Here is a 20,371-nt window from a genome sequence, read left to right as displayed (position 1 = left end):
CATTAGAAAACTACAGGTCTACTTCCTTGAAAATGTTGCTGCACTTTCGATGCACGTTAACACAACCATTGGAACAAAGTGTTGTTGTTTCGTAAACTCCAAGTTCAGTTGGATGAGAGCACAAATGGACAGCGATCAAGCGTCAGGATCAAATACACCACAAGTCTCTGTGGCCCAATTGGTTAGCGCGTTAGACTGTTAATCTAAAGGTTGGTGGTTCGAGCCCACCCAGGGACGACGGTTCTCAGTTTGTTGTGCTCCATGATGTGGATATGACAAGTCTCTGTGGTGCAATTGGTTGGCGTGTTAGACTGTTAATTTTAAAGTTGGTGATTTGAGCCCACCCAGGCATGCTGTCTTTCTGTTTCTAGTGATATGGAAGACCTTCCTGGCCTTACAGTAAGCTTGCTTTTGACCTGCTGTGTTTCCTGTTGTCACATGTGATTGGTGTGTTGTTGAACATGAAAGATGACAAGTTACAATACCCACTGGTAAAATGGCTGTCAATGGTCTCTGATCCTCTGTTACTCAATAGCTTGATCATTCTGTGTTCTCCAAGGAACATATCATTTATTCTTATTAATCTGGCTAGTATGACAACGTAAATGATGTCAATCTGGCATGAATAACCTTAGCATTTATATTTATCTCGCGAGAAGGACAATGTTGGTCCAGTGTGTTTGTGTGTATATGTAAGCCTATACGCCATGAAAGTGACTAGCCACTTCATCATTCTTCCAGAGTCAGTCCCCTTATTATTTGGAATGGGCTTGGCGATTATATATTACATTTGTGAAAATGCAGTTGTTTAAAATATATATTCATCAGAATATATTTGTGATTGTGGCTGAATTTACTCCTGCCAGATGCCTTTTAATATAATGTTGCGCTGACGAACATTGTGCTACATTTTTGCCCTTCTAAGGCCATTCAAAAAGCTAACAAACATTAGAAAACTACAGGTCTACTTCCTTGAAAATGTTGCTGCACTTTCGATGCACGTTAACACAACCATTGGAACAAAGTGTTGTTGTTTCGTAAACTCCAAGTTCAGTTGGATGAGAGCACAAATGGACAGCGATCAAGCGTCAGGATCAAATACACCACAAGTCTCTGTGGCGCAATTGGTTAAGGCGTTAGACTGTTAATCTAAAGGTTGGTGGTTCGAGCCCACTCAGGGACGACGGTTCTCAGTTTGTTGTGCTCCATGATGTGGATATGACAAGTCTCTGTGGTGCAATTGTTTGGCGTGTTAGACTGTTAATTTAAAAGTTGGTGATTTCAGCCCACCCAGGCATGCTGTCTTTCTGTTTCTAGTGATATGGAAGACCTTCCTGGCCTTACAGTAAGCTTGCTTTTGACCTGCTGTGTTTCCTGTTGTCACATGTGATTGGTGTGTTGTTGAACATGAAAGATGACAAGTTACAATACCTACTGGTAAAATGGCTGTCAATGGTCTCTGATCCTCTGTTACTCATCAGCTTGATCATTCTGTGTTCTCCAAGGAACATATCATTTATTCTTATTAATCTGGCTAGTATGACAACGTAAATGATGTCAATCTGGCATGAATAACCTTAGCATTTATATTTATCTCGCGAGAAGGACAATGTTGGTCCAGTGTGTTTGTGTGTATATGTACGCCTATACGCCATGAAAGTGACTAGCCACTTAATCATTCTTCCAGAGTCAGTCCCCTTATTATTTGGAATGGGCTTGGCGATTATATATTACATTTGTGAAAATGCAGTTGTTTAAAATATATATTTATCAGAATATATTTGTGATTGTGGCTGAATTTACTCCTGCCAGATGCCTTTTAATATAATGTTGCGCTGACGAACATTGCGCTACATTTTTGCCCTTTTAAGGCCATTCAAAAAGCTAACAAACATTAGAAAACTACAGGTCTACTTCCTTTAAAATGTTGCTGCACTTTCGATGCACGTTAACACAACCATTGGAACAAAGTGTTGTTGTTTCGTAAACTCCATGTTCAGTTGAATGAGAGCACAAATGGACAGCAAACAAACGTCAGGAACCAATACACAAAAAGTCTCTGTGGCGCAATTGGTTAGCGTGTTAGACTGTTAATCTAAAGGTTGGTGGTTCGAGCCCACCCAGGGACGACAGTTCTCAGTTTGTTGTGCTCCATGATGTGGATATGACAAGTCTCTGTGGTGCAATTGGTTGGTGCTTTAGAGTGTTAATTTAAAAGTTGGTGATTTGATCCCACCCAGGCATGCTGTCTTTCTGTTTCTAGTAATATGGAAGACCTTCCTGGCCTTACAGTAAGCTTGCTTTTGACCTGCTGTGTTTCCTGTTGTCACATGTGATTGGTGTGTTGTTGAACATGAAAGATGACAAGTTACAATACCTACTGGTAAAATGGCTGTCAATGGTCTCTGATCCTCTGTTACTCATCATCTTGATCATTCTGTGTTCTCCAAGGAACATATCATTTATTCTTATTAATCTGGCTAGTATGACAACGTAAATGATGTCAATCTGGCATGAATAACCTTAGCATTTATATTTATCTCGTGAGAAGGACAATGTTGGTCCAGTGTGTTTGTGTGTATATGTAAGCCTATACGCCATGAAAGTGACTAGCCACTTCATCATTCTTCCAGAGTCAGTCCCCTTATTATTTGGAATGGGCTTGGCGATTATATATTACATTTGTGAAAATGCAGTTGTTTAAAATATATATTCATCAGAATATATTTTGTGATTGTGGCTGAATTTACTCCTGCCAGATGCCTTTTAATATAATGTTGCGCTGACGAACATTGAGCTACATTTTTGGCCTTTTAAGGCCATTCAAAAAGCTAACAAACATTAGAAAACTACAGGTCTACGTCCTTGAAAATGTTGCTGCACTTTCGATGCACGTTAACACAACCATTGGAAAAAGTGTTGTTGTTTCGTAAACTCCAAGTTCAGTTGGACGAGAGCACAAATGGACAGCGATCAAGCGTCAGGATCAAATACACCACAAGTCTCTGTGATGCAATTGGTTAGCGCGTTAGACTGTTAATCTAAAGATTGGTGGTTCGAGCCCACCCAGGGACGACAGTTCTCAGTTTGTTGTGCTCCATGATGTGGATATGACAAGTCTCTGTGGTGCAATTGGTTGGCGTGTTAGACTGTTAATTTTAAAGTTGGTGATTTGAGCCCACCCAGGCATGCTGTCTTTCTGTTTCTAGTGATATGGAAGACCTTCCTGGCCTTACAGTAAGCTTGCTTTTGACCTGCTGTGTTTCCTGTTGTCACATGTGATTGGTGTGTTGTTGAACATGAAAGATGACAAGTTACAATACCTACTGGTAAAATGGCTGTCAATGGTCTCTGATCCTCTGTTACTCAATAGCTTGATCATTCTGTGTTCTCCAAGGAACATATCATTTATTCTTATTAATCTGGCTAGTATGACAACGTAAATGATGTCAATCTGGCATGAATAACCTTAGCATTTATATTTATCTCGCGAGAAGGACAATGTTGGTCCAGTGTGTTTGTGTGTATATGTAAGCCTATACGCCATGAAAGTGACTAGCCACTTCATCATTCTTCCAGAGTCAGTCCCCTTATTATTTGGAATGGGCTTGGCGATTATATATTACATTTGTGAAAATGCAGTTGTTTAAAATATATATTCATCAGAATATATTTGTGATTGTGGCTGAATTTACTCCTGCCAGATGCCTTTTAATATAATGTTGCGCTGACGAACATTGCGCTACATTTTTGCCCTTTTAAGGCCATTCAAAAAGCTAACAAACATTAGAAAACTACAGGTCTACTTCCTTGAAAATGTTGCTGCACTTTCGATGCACGTTAACACAACCATTGGAACAAAGTGTTGTTGTTTCGTAAACTCCAAGTTCAGTTGGATGAGAGCACAAATGGACAGCGATCAAGCGTCAGGATCAAATACACCACAAGTCTCTGTGGCCCAATTGGTTAGCGCGTTAGACTGTTAATCTAAAGGTTGGTGGTTCGAGCCCACCCAGGGACGACGGTTCTCAGTTTGTTGTGCTCCATGATGTGGATATGACAAGTCTCTGTGGTGCAATTGGTTGGCGTGTTAGACTGTTAATTTAAAGTTGGTGATTTGAGCCCACCCAGGCATGCTGTCTTTCTGTTTCTAGTGATATGGAAGACCTTCCTGGCCTTACAGTAAGCTTGCTTTTGACCTGCTGTGTTTCCTGTTGTCACATGTGATTGGTGTGTTGTTGAACATGAAAGATGACAAGTTACAATACCCACTGGTAAAATGGCTGTCAATGGTCTCTGATCCTCTGTTACTCAATAGCTTGATCATTCTGTGTTCTCCAAGGAACATATCATTTATTCTTATTAATCTGGCTAGTATGACAACGTAAATGATGTCAATCTGGCATGAATAACCTTAGCATTTATATTTATCTCGCGAGAAGGACAATGTTGGTCCAGTGTGTTTGTGTGTATATGTAAGCCTATACGCCATGAAAGTGACTAGCCACTTCATCATTCTTCCAGAGTCAGTCCCCTTATTATTTGGAATGGGCTTGGCGATTATATATTACATTTGTGAAAATGCAGTTGTTTAAAATATATATTCATCAGAATATATTTGTGATTGTGGCTGAATTTACTCCTGCCAGATGCCTTTTAATATAATGTTGCGCTGACGAACATTGTGCTACATTTTTGCCCTTCTAAGGCCATTCAAAAAGCTAACAAACATTAGAAAACTACAGGTCTACTTCCTTGAAAATGTTGCTGCACTTTCGATGCACGTTAACACAACCATTGGAACAAAGTGTTGTTGTTTCGTAAACTCCAAGTTCAGTTGGATGAGAGCACAAATGGACAGCGATCAAGCGTCAGGATCAAATACACCACAAGTCTCTGTGGCGCAATTGGTTAGCGCGTTAGACTGTTAATCTAAAGGTTGGTGGTTCGAGCCCACTCAGGGACGACGGTTCTCAGTTTGTTGTGCTCCATGATGTGGATATGACAAGTCTCTGTGGTGCAATTGGTTGGCGTGTTAGACTGTTAATTTAAAAGTTGGTGATTTCAGCCCACCCAGGCATGCTGTCTTTCTGTTTCTAGTGATATGGAAGACCTTCCTGGCCTTACAGTAAGCTTGCTTTTGACCTGCTGTGTTTCCTGTTGTCACATGTGATTGGTGTGTTGTTGAACATGAAAGATGACAAGTTACATATACCTACTGGTAAAATGGCTGTCAATGGTCTCTGATCTTCTGTTACTCAATAGCTTGATCATTCTGTGTTCTCCAAGGAACATATCATTTATTCTTATTAATCTGGCTAGTATGACAACGTAAATGATGTCAATCTGGCATGAATAACCTTAGCATTTATATTTATCTCGCGAGAAGGACAATGTTGGTCCAGTGTGTTTGTGTGTATATGTACGCCTATACGCCATGAAAGTGACTAGCCACTTCATCATTCTTCCAGAGTCAGTCCCCTTATTATTTGGAATGGGCTTGGCGATTATATATTACATTTGTGAAAATGCAGTTGTTTAAAATATATATTTATCAGAATATATTTGTGATTGTGGCTGAATTTACTCCTGCCAGATGCCTTTTAATATAATGTTGAGCTGACGAACATTGCGCTACATTTTTGCCCTTTTAAGGCCATTCAAAAAGCTAACAAACATTAGAAAACTACAGGTCTACTTCCTTGAAAATGTTGCTGCACTTTCGATGCACGTTAACACAACCATTGGAACAAAGTGTTGTTGTTTCGTAAACTCCATGTTCAGTTGGATGAGAGCACAAATGGACAGCAATCAACGTCAGGATCAAGCACACCACAAGTCTCTGTGGCGCAATTGGTTAGCGCGTTAGACTGTTAATCTAAAGGTTGGTGGTTCGAGCCCACCCAGGGACGACAGTTCTCAGTTTGTTGTGCTCCATGATGTGGATATGACAAGTCTCTGTGGTGCAATTGGTTGGTGCGTTAGACTGTTTAATTTAAAAGTTGGTGATTTGAGCCCACCCAGGCATGCTGTCTTTCTGTTTCTAGTGATATGGAAGACCTTCCTGGCCTTACAGTAAGCTTGCTTTTGACCTGCTGTGTTTCCTGTTGTCACATGTGATTGGTGTGTTGTTGAACATGAAAGATGACAAGTTACATATACCTACTGGTAAAATGGCTGTCAATGGTCTCTGATCTTCTGTTACTCAATAGCTTGATCATTCTGTGTTCTCCAAGGAACATATCATTTATTCTTATTAATCTGGCTAGTATGACAACGTAAATGATGTCAATCTGGCATGAATAACCTTAGCATTTATATTTATCTCGCGAGAAGGACAATGTTGGTCCAGTGTGTTTGTGTGTATATGTACGCCTATACGCCATGAAAGTGACTAGCCACTTCATCATTCTTCCAGAGTCAGTCCCCTTATTATTTGGAATGGGCTTGGCGATTATATATTACATTTGTAAAAATGCAGTTGTTTAAAATATATATTTATCAGAATATATTTGTGATTGTGGCTGAATTTAATCCTGCCAGATGCCTTTTAATATAATGTTGCACTGACGAACATTGCGCTACATTTTTGCCCTTTTAAGGCCATTCAAAAAGCAAACAAACATTAGATAACTACAGGGCTACTTCCTTGAAAATGTTGCTGCACTTTCGATGCAAGGTAACACAACCATTGGAACAATGTGTTGTTGTTTCGTAAACTCCATGTTCAGTTGGAAGAGAGCACGGACGGCCAGCGATCAAGCGTCAGGGTCATAACACCATAAGTCCTCTGTGGCGCAATTGGTTAGCGCGTTAGACTGTTAATCTAAAGGTTGGTGGTTCGAGCCCACCCAGGGACGACAGTGTGTTGTGCTCCATGATGTGGATGTGACATCCTGGACCTCTAATGAAATTCCCAGTTCTTTTGGCCTGCTGAGGGTCAATGCCAACACAAGCCTCTCAGTGCAATCAAACAGTTAGCTTGTTTGACTGTCAATCTCAAGTTTGGTGCTTCGACACCACCCAGGGATGACATTTTTCAGATCGTAGAGATGTGAACTGACCCTTCCTGACTTGTTGTGAGCTTCCACGAGACTATGGCCAGCTGAGGGTCAGTATAACCACAAGTCTCTTTGGTGCAATTTTTGGCGCGTTAGACTCTTAATTTAAAAATTGGTGATTTGAGCCCACCCAGGCATGCTGTCTTTCTGTTTCTAGTGATATGGAAGACCTTCCTGGCCTTACAGTAAGCTTGCTTTTGACCTGCTGTGTTTCCTGTTGTCACATGTGATTGGTGTGTTGTTGAACATGAAAGATGACAAGTTACTATACCTACTGGTAAAATGGCTGTCAATGGTCTCTGATCTTCTGTTACTCAATAGCTTGATCATTCTGTGTTCTCCAAGGAACATATCATTTATTCTTATTAATCTGGCTAGTATGACAACGTAAATGATGTCAATCTGGCATGAATAACCTTAGCATTTATATTTATCTCGCGAGAAGGACAATGTTGGTCCAGTGTGTGTTTGTGTGTATATGTACGCCTATACGCCATGAAAGTGACTAGCCACTTCATCATTCTTCCAGAGTCAGTCCCCTATTATTTGGAATGGGCTTGGCGATTATATATTACATTTGTGAAAATGCAGTTGTTTAAAATATATATTTATCAGAATATATTTGTGATTGTGGCTGAATTTAATCCTGCCAGATGCCTTTTAATATAATGTTGCACTGACGAACATTGCGCTACATTTTTGCCCTTTTAAGGCCATTCAAAAAGCAAACAAACATTAGATAACTACAGGGCTACTTCCTTAAAATGTTGCTGCACTTTCGATGCAAGGTAACACAACCATTGGAACAATGTGTTGTTGTTTCGTAAACTCCATGTTCAGCTGGAAGAGAGCACGGACGGCCAGCGATCAAGCGTCAGGGTCATAACACTATAAGTCTCTGTGGCGCAATTGGTTAGCGCGTTAGACTGTTAATCTAAAGGTTTGGTGGTTCGAGCCCACCCAGGGACGACAGTGTGTTGTGCTCCATGATGTGGATGTGACATCCTGGACCTCTAATGAAATTCCCAGTTCTTTTGGCCTGCTGAGGGTCAATGCCAACACAAGCCTCTCAAGTGCAATCAAACAGTTAGCTTGTTTGACTGTCAATCTCAAGTTTGGTGCTTCGACACCACCCAGGGATGACATTTTTCAGATCGTAGAGATGTGAACTGACCCTTCCTGACTTGTTGTGAGCTTCCACGAGACTATGGCCATGCTGAGGGTCAGTATAACCACAAGTCTCTTTGGTGCAATTTGTTGGCGCGTTAGACTCTTAATTAAAAAATTGGTGATTTGAGCCCACCCAGGGATGCTGTCTTTCCGTTTCTAGCGATATGGAAGACCTTCCTGGACTTACAGTAAGCTTGCTTTTGACCTGCTGTGTTTCCTGTTGTCACATGTGATTGGTGTGTTGTTGAACATGAAAGATGACAAGTTACTATACCTACTGGTAAAATGGCTGTCAATGGTCTCTGATCTTCTGTTACTCAATAGCTTGATCATTCTGTGTTCTCCAAGGAACATATCATTTATTCTTATTAATCTGGCTAGTATGACAACGTAAATGATGTCAATCTGGCATGAATAACCTTAGCATTTATATTTATCTCGCGAGAAGGACAATGTTGGTCCAGTGTGTTTGTGTGTATATGTACGCCTATACGCCATGAAAGTGACTAGCCACTTCATCATTCTTCCAGAGTCAGTCCCCTTATTATTTGGAATGGGCTTGGCGATTATATATTACATTTGTGAAAATGCAGTTGTTTAAAATATATATTTATCAGAATATATTTGTGATTGTGGCTGAATTTACTCCTGCCAGATGCCTTTTAATATAATGTTGCAGCTGACGAACATTGCGCTACATTTTTGCCTTTTAAGGCCATTCAAAAAGCTAACAAACATTAGAAAACTACGGGTCTACTTCCTTGAAATGTTGCTGCACTTTCGATGCACGTTAACACAACCATTGGAACAAAGTGTTGTTGTTTCGTAAACTCCATGTTCAGTTGGATGAGAGCACAAATGGACAGCGATCAAGAGTCAGGATCAAGCACACCACAAGTCTCTGTGGCGCAATTGGTTAGCGCGTTAGACTGTTAATCTAAAGGTTGGTGGTTCGAGCCCACCCAGGGACGACAGTTCTCAGTTTGTTGTGCTCCATGATGTGGATATGACAAGTCTCTGTGGTGCAATTGGTTGGCGCGTTAAACTGTTTATTTCAAAGTTGGTGATTTGAGCCCATCCAGGCATGCTGTCTTTCTGTTCTAGTGATATGGAAGACCTTCCTGGCCTTACAGTACGCTTGCTTTTGACCTGCTCTGTTTCCTGTTGTCACATGTGATTGGTGTGTTGTTGTAACATGATATATACATATTTCAATGGCCTTAAAAGGGACAAAATGCTAGGCGCAATGTTCGTCAGTGCAAATTATATTAAAAGGCATCTGCAGGATTAAATTCAGCCACATCACAAATATTATTCTGATAAAATTTATATTTTAAACAACTGCCATTTTTTACATATGTAATATATGAATCGCCAAGGCCCATTCAAAATAATTAGGGGGACTGACTCCGGAGGATGATGTAGTAGCGAGTCACTTTCATGGCGTATAGGCATACATATACACACAAACACACACACACTGAACCAACATTGTCCTTCTCGCGAGATAAATATAAATGCTAGGTTTTTCATGCCAGATTGACATCATTTACATTGTCATACTAGCCAGATTAATAAGAATAAAATGATATGTTCCTTGGAGAACACAGAATGATCAAGCTATTGAGTAAACAGAAGATCAGAGACATTGACAGCCATTTTACCAGTAGGTATAGTAACTTGTCATCTTTCATGTTCAACAACACACCAATCACATGTGACAACAGGAAACACAGCAGGTCAAAAGCAAGCTTACTGTAAGTCCAGGAAGGTCTTCCATATCGCTAGAAACGGAAAGACAGCATCCCTGGGTGGGCTCAAATCACCATTTTTAAATTAAGAGTCTAACGCGCCAACAAATTGCACCAAAGAGACTTGTGGTTATACTGACCCTCAGCAGGCCATAGTCTCGTGGAAGCTCACAACAAGTCAGGAAGGGTCAGTTCACATCTCTACGATCTGAAAAATGTCATCCCTGGGTGGTGTCGAAGTACCAAACTTGAGATTGACAGTCAAACAAGCTAACTGTTTGATTGCACTTGAGAGGCTTGTGTTGGCATTGACCCTCAGCAGGCCAAAAGAACTGGGAATTTCATTAGAGGTCCAGGATGTCACATCCACATCATGGAGCACAACACACTGTCGTCCCTGGGTGGGCTCAAACCACCAACTTTAGATTAACAGTCTAACGCGCTAACCAATTGCGCCACAGAGACTTATAGTGTTTATGACCCTGACGCTTGATCGCTGGCCGTCCGTGCTCTCTTCCAACTGAACATGGAGTTTACGAAACAACAACACATTGTTCCAATGGTTGTGTTACCTTGCATCGAAAGTGCAGCAACATTTTTAAGGAAGTAGCCCTGTAGTTATCTAATGTTTGTTTGCTTTTTGAATGGCCTTAAAAGGGCAAAAATGTAGCGCAATGTTCGTCAGTGCAACATTATATTAAAAGGCATCTGGCAGGATTAAATTCAGCCACAATCACAAATATATTCTGATAAATATATATTTTAAACAACTGCATTTTACAAATGTAATATATAATCGCCAAGCCCATTCAAAATAATTAGGGGACTGACTCTGGAGGATGATGTAGTAGCTGAGTCACTTTCATGGCGTATAGGCATACATATACACACAAACACACACACACTGAACCAACATTGTCCTTCTCGCGAGATAAATATAAATGCTAAGGTTTTTCATGCCAGATTGACATCATTTACATTGTCATACTAGCCAGATTAATAAGAATAAATGATATGTTCCTTGGAGAACACAGAATGATCAAGCTATTGAGTAACAGAAGATCAGAGACCATTGACAGCCATTTTACCAGTAGGTATAGTAACTTGTCATCTTTCATGTTCAACAACACACCAATCACATGTGACAACAGGAAACACAGCAGGTCAAAAGCAAGCTTACTGTAAGTCCAGGAAGGTCTTCCATATCGCTAGAAACGGAAAGACAGCATCCCTGGGTGGGCTCAAATCATCCATTTTTAATTAAGAGTCTAACGTACCAACAAATTGCACCAAAGAGACTTGTGGTTATACTGACCCTCAGCAGGCCATAGTCTCGTGGAAGCTCACAACAAGTCAGGAAGGGTCAGTTCACATCTCTACGATCTGAAAAATGTCATCCCTGGGTGGTGTCGAAGAACCAAACTTGAGATTGACAGTCAAACAAGCTAACTGTTTGATTGCACTTGAGAGGCTTGTGTTGGCATTGACCCTCAGCAGGCCAAAAGAACTGGGAATTTCATTAGAGGTCCAGGATGTCACATCCACATCATGGAGCACAACACACTGTCGTCCCTGAGTGGGCTCAAACCACCAATCTTTAGATTAACAGTCTAAGGTGCTAACCAATTGCGCCACAGAGACTTATAGTGTTTATGACCCTGACGCTTGATCGCTGGCCGTCCGTGCTCTCTTCCAACTGAACATGGAGTTTACGAAACAACAACACATTGTTCCAATGGTTGTGTTACCTTGCATCGAAAGTGCAGCAACATTTTTAAGGAAGTAGCCCTGTAGTTATCTAATGTTTGTTTGCTTTTTGAATGGCCTTAAAAGGGCAAAAATGTAGCGCAATGTTCGTCAGTGCAACATTATATTAAAAGGCATCTGGCAGGATTAAATTCAGCCACAATCACAAATATATTCTGATAAATATATATTTTAAACAACTGCATTTTTACAAATGTAATATATAATCGCCAAGCCCATTCAAAATAATTAGGGGACTGACTCCGGAGGATTATGTAGTAGTGAGTCACTTTCATGGCGTATAGGCATACATATACACACAAACACACACACACTGAACCAACATTGTCCTTCTCGCGAGATAAATATAAATGCTAAGGTTTTTCATGCCAGATTGACAATTTTACATTGTCATACTAGCCAGATTAATAAGAATAAATGATATGTTCCTTGGAGAACACAGAATGATCAAGCTATTGAGTAACAGAAGATCAGAGACCATTGACAGCCATTTTAGCAGTAGGTATAGTAACTTGTCATCTTTCATGTTCAACAACACACCAATCACATGTGACAACAGGAAACACAGCAGGTCAAAAGCAAGCTTACTGTAAGTCCAGGAAGGTCTTCCATATCGCTAGAAACGGAAAGACAGCATCCCTGGGTGGGCTCAAATCATCCATTTTTTAATTAAGAGTCTAACGTACCAACAAATTGCACCAAAGAGACTTGTGGTTATACTGACCCTCAGCAGGCCATAGTCTCGTGGAAGCTCACAACAAGTCAGGAAGGGTCAGTTCACATCTCTACGATCTGAAAAATGTCATCCCTGGGTGGTGTCGAAGCACCAAACTTGAGATTGACAGTCAAACAAGCTAACTGTTTGATTGCACTTGAGAGGCTTGTGTTGGCATTGACCCTCAGAAGGCCAAAAGAACTGGGAATTTCATTAGAGGTCCATGATGTCACATCCACATCATGGAGCACAACACACTGTCATCCCTGGATGGGCTCGAACCACCAACCTTTAAATTAACAGTCTAACGCGCTAACCAATTGCCCAACAGAGACTTGTGGTATATATGACCCTGACGCTTGATCGCTGGCCGTCCGTGCTCTCTTCCAACTGAACATGGAGTTTACGAAACAACAACACATTGTTCCAATGGTTGTGTTACCTTGCATCGAAAGTGCAGCAACATTTTCAAGGAAGTAGCTCTGTAGTTATCTAATGTTTGTTCGCTTTTTGAATGGCCTTAAAAGGGCAAAAATGTAGCGCAATGTTCGTCAGTGCAACATTATATTAAAAGGCATCTGGCAGGATTAAATTCAGCCACAATCACAAATATATTCCGATAAATATATATTTTAAACAACTGCATTTATACAAATGTAATATATAATCGCCAAGCCCATTCAGAATAATTAGGGGACTGACTCCGGAGGATGATGTAGTAGCGAGTCACTTTCATGGCGTATAGGCATACATATACACACAAACACACACACACTGAACCAACATTGTCCTTCTCGCGAGATAAATATAAATGCTAAGGTTTTTCATGCCAGATTGACATCATTTACATTGTCATACTTGCCAGATTAATAAGAATAAATGATATGTTCCTTGGAGAACACAGAATGATCAAGCTATTGAGTAACAGAAGATCAGAGACCATTGACAGCCATTTTACCAGTAGGTATAGTAACTTGTCATCTTTCATGTTCAACAACACACCAATCACATGTGACAACAGGAAACACAGCAGGTCAAAAGCAAGCTTACTGTAAATCCAGGAAAGTCTTCCATATCGCTAGAAACGGAAAGACAGCATCCCTGGGTGGGCTCAAATCACCAATTTTTAAATTAAGAGTCTAACGCGCCAACAAATTGCACCAAAGAGACTTGTGGATATACTGACCCTCAGCAGGCCATAGTCTCGTGGAAGCTCACAACAAGTCAGGAAGGGTCAGTTCACATCTCTACGATCTGAAAAATGTCATCCCTGGGTGGTGTCGAAGCACCAAACTTGAGATTGACAGTCAAACAAGCTAACTGTCTGATTGCACTTGAGAGGCTTGTGTTGGCATTGACCCTCAGCAGGCCAAAAGAACTGGGAATTTCATTAGAGGTCCAGGATGTCACATCCACATCAAGGAGCACAACACACTTTCCTCCCTGGGTGGGCTCGAACCACCAACCTTTAGATTAACAGTGTAACGGTCTAACCAATTCAGCCACAGAGACTTATTGTGTTTATGACCCTGACGCTTGATCGCTGGCCGTCCGTGCGCTCTTCCAGCTGAACATGGAGTTTACGAAACAACAACACATTGTTCCAATGGTTGTGTTACCTTGCATCGAAAGTGCAGCAACATTTTTAAGGAAGTAGCCCTGTAGTTATCTAATGTTTGTTTGCTTTTTGAATGGCCTTAAAAGGGCAAAAATGTAGCGCAATGTTCGTCAGTGCAACATTATATTAAAAGGCATCTGGCAGGATTAAATTCAGCCACAATCACAAATATATTCTGATAAATATATATTTTAAACAACTGCATTTTTACAAATGTAATATATAATCGCCAAGCCCATTCAAAATAATTAGGGGACTGACTCCGGAGGATTATGTAGTAGTGAGTCACTTTCATGGCGTATAGGCATACATATACACACAAACACACACACACTGAACCAACATTGTCCTTCTCGCGAGATAAATATAAATGCTAAGGTTTTTCATGCCAGATTGACAAATTTTACATGGTCATACTAGCCAGATTAATAAGAATAAATGATATGTTCCTTGGAGAACACAGAATGATCAAGCTATTGAGTAACAGAAGATCAGAGACCATTGACAGCCATTTTACCAGTAGGTATAGTAACTTGTCATCTTTCATGTTCAACAACACACCAATCACATGTGACAACAGGAAACACAGCAGGTCAAAAGCAAGCTTACTGTAAGTCCAGGAAGGTCTTCCATATCGCTAGAAACGGAAAGACAGCATCCCTGGGTGGGCTCAAATCATCAATTTTTAATTAAGAGTCTAACGTACCAACAAATTGCACCAAAGAGACTTGTGGTTATACTGACCCTCAGCAGGCCATAGTCTCGTGGAAGCTCACAACAAGTCAGGAAGGGTCAGTTCACATCTCTACGATCTGAAAAATGTCATCCCTGGGTGGTGTCGAAGCACCAAACTTGAGATTGACAGTCAAACAAGCTAACTGTTTGATTGCACTTGAGAGGCTTATGTTGGCATTGACCCTCAGAAGGCCAAAAGAACTGGGAATTTCATTAGAGGTCCATGATTTCACATCCACATCATGGAGCACAACACACTGTCATCCCTGGATGGACTCAAACCACCAAACTTTAGATTAACAGTCTAACGCGCTAACCAATTGCGCCACAGAGACTTGTGTTGTATATGACCCTGACGCTTGATCACTGGCCGTCCGTGCTCTCTTCCAACTGAACATGGAGTTTACGAAACAACAACACATTGTTCCAATGGTTGTGTTACCTTGCATCGAAAGTGCAGCAACATTTTCAAGGAAGTAGCCCTGTAGTTATCTAATGTTTGTTTGCTTTTTGAATGGCCTTAAAAGGGAAAAAATGTAGCGCATTGTTCGTCAGTGCAACATTATATTAAAAGGCATCTGGCAGGATTAAATTCAGCCACAATCACAAATATATTCCGATAAATATATATTTTAAACAACTGCATTTTTACAAATGTAATATATAATCGCCAAGCCCATTCAAAATAATTAGGGGACTGACTCCGGAGGATGATGTAGTAGCGAGTCACTTTCATGGCGTATAGGCATACATATACACACAAACACACACACACTGAACCAACATTGTCCTTCTCGCGAGATAAATATAAATGCTATGGTTTTTCATGCCAGATTGACATCATTTACATTGTCATACTAGCCAGATTAATAAGAATAAATGATATGTTCCTTGGAGAACACAGAATGATCAAGCTATTGAGTAACAGAAGATCAGAGACCATTGACAGCCATTTTACCAGTAGGTATAGTAACTTGTCATCTTTCATGTTCAACAACACACCAATCACATGTGACAACAGGAAACACAGCAGGTCAAAAGCAAGCTTACTGTAAGTCCAGGAAGGTCTTCCATATCGCTAGAAACGGAAAGACAGCATCCCTGGGTGGGCTCAAATCACCAATTTTTAAATTAAGAGTCTAACGCGCCAACAAATTGCACCAAAGAGACTTGTGGTTATACTGACCCTCAGCAGGCCATAGTCTCGTGGAAGCTCACAACAAGTCAGGAAGGGTCAGTTCACATCTCTACGATCTGAAAAATGTCATCCCTGGGTGGTGTCGAAGCACCAAACTTGAGATTGACGGTCAAACAAGCTAACTGTTTGATTGCACTTGAGAGGTTTGTGTTGGCATTGACCCTCAGCAGGCCAAAAGAACTGGGAATTTAATTAGAGGTCCAGGATGTCACATCCACATCATGGAGCACAACACACTGTCGTCCCTGGGTGGGCTCGAACCACCAACCTTTAGATTAACAGTCTAATGCGCTAACCAATTGCGCCACGGAGACTTTTGGTGTATATGACCCTGACGCTTGATAGCTGTCCGTCCGTGCTCTCTTCCAGCTGAACATGGAGTTTACGAAACAACAACACATTGTTCCAATGGTTGTGTTAACTTGCATCGAAAGTGCAGCAACATTTTCAAGGAAGTAGCCCTGTAGTTATCTAATGTTTGTTTGCTTTTTGAATGGCCTTAAAAGGGCAAAAATGTAGCGCAATGTTCGTCAGTGCAACATTATATTAAAAGGCATCTGGCAGGATTAAATTCAGCCACAATCACAAATATATTCTGATAAATATATATTTTAAACAACTGCATTTTTACAAATGTAATATATAATCGCCAAGCCCATTCAAAATAATTAGGGGACTGACTCCGGAGGATTATGTAGTAGTGAGTCACTTTCATGGCGTATAGGCATACATATACACACAAACACACACACACTGAACCAACATTGTCCTTCTCGCGAGATAAATATAAATGCTAAGGTTTTTCATGCCAGATTGACAAATTTTACATGGTCATACTAGCCAGATTAATAAGAATAAATGATATGTTCCTTGGAGAACACAGAATGATCAAGCTATTGAGTAACAGAAGATCAGAGACCATTGACAGCCATTTTACCAGTAGGTATAGTAACTTGTCATCTTTCATGTTCAACAACACACCAATCACATGTGACAACAGGAAACACAGCAGGTCAAAAGCAAGCTTACTGTAAGTCCAGGAAGGTCTTCCATATCGCTAGAAACGGAAAGACAGCATCCCTGGGTGGGCTCAAATCATCAATTTTTTAATTAAGAGTCTAACGTACCAACAAATTGCACCAAAGAGACTTGTGGTTATACTGACCCTCAGCAGGCCATAGTCTCGTGGAAGCTCACAACAAGTCAGGAAGGGTCAGTTCACATCTCTACGATCTGAAAAATGTCATCCCTGGGTGGTGTCGAAGCACCAAACTTGAGATTGACAGTCAAACAAGCTAACTGTTTGATTGCACTTGAGAGGCTTATGTTGGCATTGACCCTCAGAAGGCCAAAAGAACTGGGAATTTCATTAGAGGTCCATGATTTCACATCCACATCATGGAGCACAACACACTGTCATCCCTGGATGGACTCAAACCACCAAACTTTAGATTAACAGTCTAACGCGCTAACCAATTGCGCCACAGAGACTTGTGTTGTATATGACCCTGACGCTTGATCACTGGCCGTCCGTGCTCTCTTCCAACTGAACATGGAGTTTACGAAACAACAACACATTGTTCCAATGGTTGTGTTACCTTGCATCGAAAGTGCAGCAACATTTTCAAGGAAGTAGCCCTGTAGTTATCTAATGTTTGTTTGCTTTTTGAATGGCCTTAAAAGGGAAAAAATGTAGCGCATTGTTCGTCAGTGCAACATTATATTAAAAGGCATCTGGCAGGATTAAATTCAGCCACAATCACAAATATATTCCGATAAATATATATTTTAAACAACTGCATTTTTACAAATGTAATATATAATCGCCAAGCCCATTCAAAATAATTAGGGGACTGACTCCGGAGGATGATGTAGTAGCGAGTCACTTTCATGGCGTATAGGCATACATATACACACAAACACACACACACTGAACCAACATTGTCCTTCTCGCGAGATAAATATAAATGCTATGGTTTTTCATGCCAGATTGACATCATTTACATTGTCATACTAGCCAGATTAATAAGAATAAATGATATGTTCCTTGGAGAACACAGAATGATCAAGCTATTGAGTAACAGAAGATCAGAGACCATTGACAGCCATTTTACCAGTAGGTATAGTAACTTGTCATCTTTCATGTTCAACAACACACCAATCACATGTGACAACAGGAAACACAGCAGGTCAAAAGCAAGCTTACTGTAAGTCCAGGAAGGTCTTCCATATCGCTAGAAACGGAAAGACAGCATCCCTGGGTGGGCTCAAATCACCAATTTTTAAATTAAGAGTCTAACGCGCCAACAAATTGCACCAAAGAGACTTGTGGTTATACTGACCCTCAGCAGGCCATAGTCTCGTGGAAGCTCACAACAAGTCAGGAAGGGTCAGTTCACATCTCTACGATCTGAAAAATGTCATCCCTGGGTGGTGTCGAAGCACCAAACTTGAGATTGACGGTCAAACAAGCTAACTGTTTGATTGCACTTGAGAGGTTTGTGTTGGCATTGACCCTCAGCAGGCCAAAAGAACTGGGAATTTAATTAGAGGTCCAGGATGTCACATCCACATCATGGAGCACAACACACTGTCGTCCCTGGGTGGGCTCGAACCACCAACCTTTAGATTAACGGTCTAATGCGCTAACCAATTGCGCCACGGAGACTTTTGGTGTATATGACCCTGACGCTTGATAGCTGTCCGTCCGTGCTCTCTTCCAGCTGAACATGGAGTTTACGAAACAACAACACATTGTTCCAATGGTTGTGTTAACTTGCATCGAAAGTGCAGCAACATTTTCAAGGAAGTAGCCCTGTAGTTATCTAATGTTTGTTTGCTTTTTGAATGGCCTTAAAAGGGCAAAAATGTAGCGCAATGTTCGTCAGTGCAACATTATATTAAAAGGCATCTGGCAGGATTAAATTCAGCCACAATCACAAATATATTCTGATAAATATATATTTTAAACAACTGCATTTTTACAAATGTAATATATAATCGCCAAGCCCATTCAAAATAATTAGGGGACTGACTCCGGAAGAATGATGTAGTAGCGAGTCACTTTCATGGCGTATAGGCATACATGTACACACAAACACACACACTGAACCAACATTGTCCTTCTCGCGAGATAAATATAAATGCTAATGTTTTTCTTGCCAGATTGACATCATTTACATTGTCATACTAGCCAGATTAATAAGAATAAATGATATGTTCCTTGGAGAATACAGAATGATCAAGCTATTGAGTAACAGAAGATCAGAGACCATTGACAGCCATTTTACCAGTAGGTATAGTAACTTGTCATCTTTCATGTTCAACAACACACCAATCACATGTGACAACAGGAAACACAGCAGGTCAAAAGCAAGCTTACTGTAAGTCCAGGAAGGTCTTCCATATCGCTAGAAACGGAAAGACAGCATCCCTGGGTGGGCTCAAATCACCAATTTTTTAATTAAGAGTCTAACGCGCCAACAAATTGCACCAAAGAGACTTGTGGTTATACTGACCCTCAGCAGGCCATAGTCTCGTGGAAGCTCACAACAAGTCAGGAAGGGTCAGTTCACATATCTACAATCTGAAAAATGTCATCCCTGGGTGGTGTCGAAGCTCCAAACTTGAGATTGACAGTCAAACAAGCTAACTGTTTGATTGCACTTGAGAGGCTTGTGTTGGCATTGACCCTCAGCAGGCCAAAAGAAGTGGGAATTTCATTAGAGGTCCAGGATGTCACATCAACATCATGGAGCACAACACACTGTCGTCCCTGGGTGGGCTCAAACCACCAACCTTTAGATTAACAGTCTAACGCGCTAACCAATTGCGCCACAGAGACTTGTGGTGTATATGACCCTGACACTTGATCGCTGGCCGTCCGTGCTCTCTTCCAACTGAACATGGAGTTTACGAAACAACAACACATTGTTCCAATGGTTGTGTTACCTTGCATCGAAAGTGCAGCAACATTTTCAAGGAAGTAGCCCTGTAGTTATCTAATGTTTGTTTGCTTTTTGAATGGCCTTAAAAGGGCAAAAATGTAGCGCAATGTTCGTCAGTGCAACATTATATTAAAAGGCATCTGGCAGGATTAAATTCAGCCACAATCACAAATATATTCTGATAAATATATATTTTAAACAACTGCATTTTTTCAAATGTAATATATAATCGCCAAGCCCATTCAAAATAATTAGGGGACTGACTCCGGAAGAATGATGTAGTAGCGAGTCACTTTCATGGCGTATAGGCATACATGTACACACAAACACACACACTGAACCAACATTGTCCTTCTCGCGAGATAAATATAAATGCTAATGTTTTTCATGCCAGATTGACATCATTTAC

The 20,371-nt window shown here is 40.7% G+C and overlaps 18 non-coding genes across 18 annotated transcripts; 10 read left to right on the top strand and 8 right to left on the bottom strand.

Moving 5' to 3' along the window:
• The first annotated feature begins 163 nt into the window (after positions 1-163).
• trnan-guu (transfer RNA asparagine (anticodon GUU)) lies at positions 164-237 on the top strand. The gene has a single exon. It is a non-coding gene; the product is annotated as a tRNA-Asn (tRNA).
• Positions 238-1,109: 872 nt separating this feature from the next.
• Positions 1,110-1,183, top strand: trnan-guu (transfer RNA asparagine (anticodon GUU)). The gene has a single exon. It is a non-coding gene; the product is annotated as a tRNA-Asn (tRNA).
• Positions 1,184-2,055: 872 nt separating this feature from the next.
• Positions 2,056-2,129, top strand: trnan-guu (transfer RNA asparagine (anticodon GUU)). The gene has a single exon. It is a non-coding gene; the product is annotated as a tRNA-Asn (tRNA).
• Positions 2,130-3,001: 872 nt separating this feature from the next.
• On the top strand, positions 3,002-3,075 carry trnan-guu (transfer RNA asparagine (anticodon GUU)). The gene has a single exon. It is a non-coding gene; the product is annotated as a tRNA-Asn (tRNA).
• An 872-nt stretch (positions 3,076-3,947) lies between these two features.
• trnan-guu (transfer RNA asparagine (anticodon GUU)) lies at positions 3,948-4,021 on the top strand. Its single transcript has one exon. It is a non-coding gene; the product is annotated as a tRNA-Asn (tRNA).
• An 871-nt stretch (positions 4,022-4,892) lies between these two features.
• Positions 4,893-4,966, top strand: trnan-guu (transfer RNA asparagine (anticodon GUU)). Its single transcript has one exon. It is a non-coding gene; the product is annotated as a tRNA-Asn (tRNA).
• Positions 4,967-5,838: 872 nt separating this feature from the next.
• Positions 5,839-5,912, top strand: trnan-guu (transfer RNA asparagine (anticodon GUU)). Its single transcript has one exon. It is a non-coding gene; the product is annotated as a tRNA-Asn (tRNA).
• An 873-nt stretch (positions 5,913-6,785) lies between these two features.
• On the top strand, positions 6,786-6,860 carry trnan-guu (transfer RNA asparagine (anticodon GUU)). Its single transcript has one exon. It is a non-coding gene; the product is annotated as a tRNA-Asn (tRNA).
• A 1,095-nt stretch (positions 6,861-7,955) lies between these two features.
• trnan-guu (transfer RNA asparagine (anticodon GUU)) lies at positions 7,956-8,030 on the top strand. Its single transcript has one exon. It is a non-coding gene; the product is annotated as a tRNA-Asn (tRNA).
• Positions 8,031-9,128: 1,098 nt separating this feature from the next.
• Positions 9,129-9,202, top strand: trnan-guu (transfer RNA asparagine (anticodon GUU)). The gene has a single exon. It is a non-coding gene; the product is annotated as a tRNA-Asn (tRNA).
• A 1,172-nt stretch (positions 9,203-10,374) lies between these two features.
• trnan-guu (transfer RNA asparagine (anticodon GUU)) lies at positions 10,375-10,447 on the bottom strand. The gene has a single exon. It is a non-coding gene; the product is annotated as a tRNA-Asn (tRNA).
• A 1,102-nt stretch (positions 10,448-11,549) lies between these two features.
• trnan-guu (transfer RNA asparagine (anticodon GUU)) lies at positions 11,550-11,623 on the bottom strand. The gene has a single exon. It is a non-coding gene; the product is annotated as a tRNA-Asn (tRNA).
• A 1,102-nt stretch (positions 11,624-12,725) lies between these two features.
• trnan-guu (transfer RNA asparagine (anticodon GUU)) lies at positions 12,726-12,799 on the bottom strand. The gene has a single exon. It is a non-coding gene; the product is annotated as a tRNA-Asn (tRNA).
• Positions 12,800-15,078: 2,279 nt separating this feature from the next.
• On the bottom strand, positions 15,079-15,152 carry trnan-guu (transfer RNA asparagine (anticodon GUU)). Its single transcript has one exon. It is a non-coding gene; the product is annotated as a tRNA-Asn (tRNA).
• Positions 15,153-16,255: 1,103 nt separating this feature from the next.
• Positions 16,256-16,329, bottom strand: trnan-guu (transfer RNA asparagine (anticodon GUU)). Its single transcript has one exon. It is a non-coding gene; the product is annotated as a tRNA-Asn (tRNA).
• A 1,103-nt stretch (positions 16,330-17,432) lies between these two features.
• Positions 17,433-17,506, bottom strand: trnan-guu (transfer RNA asparagine (anticodon GUU)). Its single transcript has one exon. It is a non-coding gene; the product is annotated as a tRNA-Asn (tRNA).
• A 1,103-nt stretch (positions 17,507-18,609) lies between these two features.
• trnan-guu (transfer RNA asparagine (anticodon GUU)) lies at positions 18,610-18,683 on the bottom strand. The gene has a single exon. It is a non-coding gene; the product is annotated as a tRNA-Asn (tRNA).
• Positions 18,684-19,785: 1,102 nt separating this feature from the next.
• On the bottom strand, positions 19,786-19,859 carry trnan-guu (transfer RNA asparagine (anticodon GUU)). Its single transcript has one exon. It is a non-coding gene; the product is annotated as a tRNA-Asn (tRNA).
• Positions 19,860-20,371: the final 512 nt, after the last annotated feature.

This window comes from Oncorhynchus kisutch, linkage group LG9, assembly GCF_002021735.2.
Source record: "Oncorhynchus kisutch isolate 150728-3 linkage group LG9, Okis_V2, whole genome shotgun sequence".
In the NCBI taxonomy this organism is placed as follows: Eukaryota; Metazoa; Chordata; class Actinopteri; order Salmoniformes; family Salmonidae; genus Oncorhynchus; species Oncorhynchus kisutch.
This window is presented reverse-complemented; position numbering and strand designations above follow the sequence as displayed.